Here is a 5,205-nt window from a genome sequence, read left to right as displayed (position 1 = left end):
CGGAGGGAATGTACTAAATGCCACCGAATTGGATACTTTACACTGATTTTGTTCTGTGAATTTTGCTTCAACTTAAAAAATAATAAACCATACACACACAAATATTAATTTTTCATAGGATATATGCTTTAAGCTTTTTTCATCTTCTTTCCACAAATGCAGGTGCAGGGCCTAGAGCTGCAGCAGTTATTTTGAAACCTTGCAAAATGAAAGGCAAACGTTGAAAAGAGTAGAGAGAGAATGCCTTTCCCTGAGTTGACTTATATAACAGAGAAAACAAAAATTATTTAACATCATTAAAGAGGTATTCTGTTACAAACAAATCTGATCCTAATGAATAATTTATCAACAAAAGCATCTAATTTATATGGAAAAAAATCAAGAAAAATATTTTTAAATTATTTGGGAAAGTAATTTCATTAATCCGAATTTAGCTCATTGTTTATGTTAAAATGACATAAACATTCAGAGTTTTGAACGTGAATTTCAAGGAAGGCTATTAAAATATGCACGGGGGATATATGCTTTTCATTTTAAGTAACAAAGATGTTTATTAAAAAGCTATTTTTGTGGATTTGCTGCATGGATTGTATTTGAGACAGTCTCCTCCAGGTGGTAAAGTCAGTCTGTGATTGCAGAGATGGTCAGAAATAGATTTGTTTTGAAACGGTAAATAAAATTTGAAGTAGTGAGTTCAAGCCACTTAATTCCCTAAAAATTTCTTTCTCCATTCCTTTAATACTCTAGGTATATAAACTTTGGTGATTTTTAAATTTTTCTATTTTTTTACATCTTTCTGTTTCTAAGTTCTGTCATGTCAAATGATATGTATTTTTTTTTTGTATCACTCTATACACATCTAGTTAGGGTCGCCAGATTTAGCAAATAAAAAAGAACTCATTTAAATGTCATGTTCAGATAAATAATAAATGTATTCTTAGTATAAGCATGCCCTAAATATTGCCATACGTATTCTGAAAGCATATTTGTTGTTTATCGGAAACTCAAATTTCACTGGGTGTTCTGTATCTTATCTGACAACCCTAATTAGTAAAGTGTCTGAAATGTAACAATCACTCAGCATTTTTTTTAAATAAATGATCAAATGGATATGCCATTCCACCCCAGTCAAAAATCATTGGCTTTCATTCTCATCGATATGAAATGTCAATTTGCAGGTGTTTTTATGTACTGAGCTTTTTGCCTCCCTCCCACTGCCCCCATTGCCTCCATTGTCTCACTAACTGTGGTTAGTCACCATCCCATTACCTCTTTCAGCACTTTTCAAACAGATTCAAAACCATGTCATGGTTTATTAATCCTGGATAATGTCTATACTCTATATAATTTTCCTATTATTTTAGAAATGAACTTCAATGTTCTAATCCTACAGGAAATATTGACTTTCTAATGGACTAGTTAAGATAGGAGGGTTGCATGTATTTAATTGTCTTGGGATGTTTTAATACTTAGACTTGTTTCAGCTCATATAATACGAGGGCTAGGTTGGAACTCCTGTATCTTTTATAATTACCTCTACAAGCCCACAAAATGCAAAACCCCTGGTGCCAAACAATCCAACTGACTTACAGCCAAATTAGAACAAAGGACTGACAGAACTCAGCCAACTACCAAACCATGTCAGAAAAAGATAAGCACTTTCAAGTTGATTATATGCTTGTCATGTCAATTAACCCAGTATCCCATTAATAAGCTACTCATGTGGATTCAATTGCATCATGAGTAGCACAATCACCATTTTTCTTGCCAAAAATATACTTATAAGAGATTGTTTGAACTAGAATTTTCATTACCCTGGGGGAAGTTTTCTTTTGAAACTTTCCTCTTAAAATATGTTCAACATGATGCGGAATATTTGTATAAATTCTCACAGCCAGATTTTGTTTTGTTTTCCATTTTAAAGAACAGGCAACTAACAAATTATTATTTGTGGGGTACTTTTAATGTAGAGATTTAGAGAAATTGGTGATGGAAGTGGGATATATGTTTTCGTTAATTTTGGTCAAAAGTAAAATTAAGAGTATACTTGCTATTGTTCAAGACCTTAACTTTGAACAACCTTGGCCACATAGGCACAAATTCAATGACAGAACCCTGCATATATATTTCATCATGATATATGCAGGTTCAAATTAATTTACAGGATCCTGTCAATACTGAAAGGCACACAGTTTCAAACTTAAACTTCAGTAAAACCTGGCTGATTTGAAAGTTATTAGTTTCAGCTCAGTCGTAGAACCTAAACTGTCAAGTCTTTAACTTTTACAAACTCTGGTTCTTCAGCATATATTTGGTAATATGTTTGATTGGCTATTAGAATGTATCTTTGAAGAGAGCCATCTTTTCTCCTCTGGCTAACAAAATAGCTATAAAATTGCTTCTGAACATTTTAAGTTACAAACTATTCAATGTTCCCAGTAGAGTTTTTCTTTTTCTTTTAAAATCTCAGCTGACTGCAATGTCACAATACTATCAAATGTAGCATGCATCCCAATCTCAAGCCTTTGGTATAGTTGATCAAAATATTATTGATATTAGTGGGACTGCATAATATTATTGACTCTAAATACAACCTTGGAAAATATGAACTGGTGAAATTACTAATGTGCCTTTTCTGTTTACTTAATAAAGCTTGAATTTATAAGATCAAAACCGATTAATAGAGTTTAGGAAATAGTAGTAGTGAATTACCAGAAACAATTTATTGATTTGTGGCATGCATAAAGAATCAGGACAATAGCATCAGATGATTTTGTTCATGACCTCCATCCATTCTTGCCATCTTCCATTTCCAAATAAACATAGTCTTCGGCTAATTCAAAGGCAGATCACATCAGCAATATGTTTCAAATCTGACTGACTGACAAAATGGTAAGCCAACTTAAAAAGAGTTTTACATAGAAGCCAAACTTACACCACTGCAGTTTTACTCAGTGGATTTTATTTTAATTCTCAGTATATTTACTGTTATCCTTCATTTCAATTATTTGTGAAGTTCCCTTGTCCTTTGACTATCACACAGACAACCACAGTAGGAAAAATCTATTACAAGTACAAACAAAATGTCTTAGCTTGTGGGTGCAGCCACCTGGGTGTGCTTCTCTGGGTCTGTGTCTCCATGGTTTCCTTCTTCTGAACATGAACACACAATATGTTTCTGTTTTGCCATCTCCATGGGATGTCAGTGGTCACACTTGCCATATAATCACAGTATGACTGCAAAGTGGACTTTAAATTCAATCTAAAATTATACTGAAATTAACTATTTAGGGATGAGTCCCTGCTTGATGTTGGGCAACTGATCTAGAAGAAAATACCAGCCCACTTAAGAATTCATATTGGCAAGACAACAGGGGACAATACAATGAAGTTGCTCTCTTTTTGTATTTCATGTAATGCATAGGCTCCTGGTGCTTCTTGTAAAATACAAAGGTGCATATGCCAAAAAAAAGTAATTCTGAAAAATTTCGCTTTCCATGTGGTAAAGCCAAATGTAATTGATTTCACCATTTGTAACTCCACATTCATCATCATTGTATAAGAAACTGAAAACGCCCTTCTCACTACAAAAGGACATTTTAATTAAAAATTTTAAACACCAACTATAATTTTTTTTCTTGGCATCTTGGTTTTTTAATGGGACTTCCCAATTATGTACATAATTACAGAGGGAGAGGGAGACATACAAGGAACATGAAGACTTTTCTCTTCTTCCTCTTCATGATGTGTTTCTTGTAGGTTTTTAGCCTCCATGAACTTAAACTCCTAATTGTTGAGTATTGAATTGTGTATTTCTCCCTCCCTTAAGCATTTTCTTTCATGAACACTGAAATAATTTTATCTCCTGCTCAATATTCTAAGAAACTCAAAACAGAACACCCTCTGCTTTAGTGTCTTAGAATGGAATCATACAGAAAATGTGGTTAAAATGTTTTAATCTGCTGTTAATTGACTGAACTAAATTTTGCCAGTTCTAAAACTAAATCATAATCTGAACATAGGTATGAATGGTAGTTGGGACTCTTTCAGCTTTAAGTGGCATTAATCCTTTTCAGATTAGTTTCAGCTGAAATAGGGATTAATAGGCTTTCATAATTGTGAAAAGCAAGGGTACATATTGGAAATACATAAACAAAGGACCTAATGTTTCTAGTTTCAGTCTGTTTGTTTTTTCTTATCCTCATATTAGCTTTACATGCATGCAGAATCATTTCTATTGTTGACTGGAGCTTTCTACTTGTCATCATGTAGAAAAAGGGAGATAATGAAAGTTCTTAGAAACACAAGAGGAAATGGGGTATCTTCTTCCACTCAAAATTAAGCAGAGAGAGAGAGAGGGAGGCAGTGGAAGAGGAAAAGAGAGAGAGATTATAATTAACCTTGGTTATAGCTAACCCTGTGAATAAATAGTGGTAACCACTGGAAGAAACTATTATCATCAGGCTAGTGTAGGTCACAGGAAGTTCCCAGAACACTTACTATCTAATAAGTAGTGTGATAAAATGAATGACACATTTTTAGAAAGAAAATCTTGAAGTAACCATGAGAAAGTTAACAACAGAGAGGGAATTAATTTGTTTATTTTGTGGATTAAGGAAAGACTGCACAGGAAGCTTTTGACCTAGTCTAAAACAAAAGGATTTCTGTCAGGTATACAGAAAAGGGGGAGCATTCTGACAGAGCCCTGACAGAGCTCTGAAAAGACTTGGAGGTGAATAATCATGCTGTGCATATATGTTAAGTATTTATCATGACCTAAAAGCTTTTCAGGCATTTCTGAGTGCTGATTTTTAAAAATTAAAAACTTTTAAAAGTTAAAAAAATTAAAATTAAAAAAATTTTGAATGTGATGATTTATGTAGATATTGAAAAGATTTACTCAAAACAGTGGATATCACTGCGGCATGACTTGTGATAATGCTGCTTAGCTTAGTATTTCAACATACCTCACAAGAGGAGGTCATCCAAGTGCTAGAATATTTTTACTTAACCCAATTTTGCTATCACATGTAAATATATGTATATTATTCTGTATGGTGCATAGTCTTTTCATCAGACAGAATATATAAAGTGGTATTTGCCTGCCTTGTAACCTCGGTCGCATAACTCACAGTTTGCTGGGCCTGATGGTAGTTTTCTTTGCATAGAGTTAGCAAAGAATTCTTAGTGGAGGTTCCAGTACAT

Source organism: Manis pentadactyla, chromosome 5 (genome assembly GCF_030020395.1).
Source record: "Manis pentadactyla isolate mManPen7 chromosome 5, mManPen7.hap1, whole genome shotgun sequence".
Classification (NCBI taxonomy): domain Eukaryota; kingdom Metazoa; phylum Chordata; class Mammalia; order Pholidota; family Manidae; genus Manis; species Manis pentadactyla.
The sequence above is the reverse complement of the archived record's forward strand: the minus strand, read 5'-3'. Positions refer to the sequence as shown.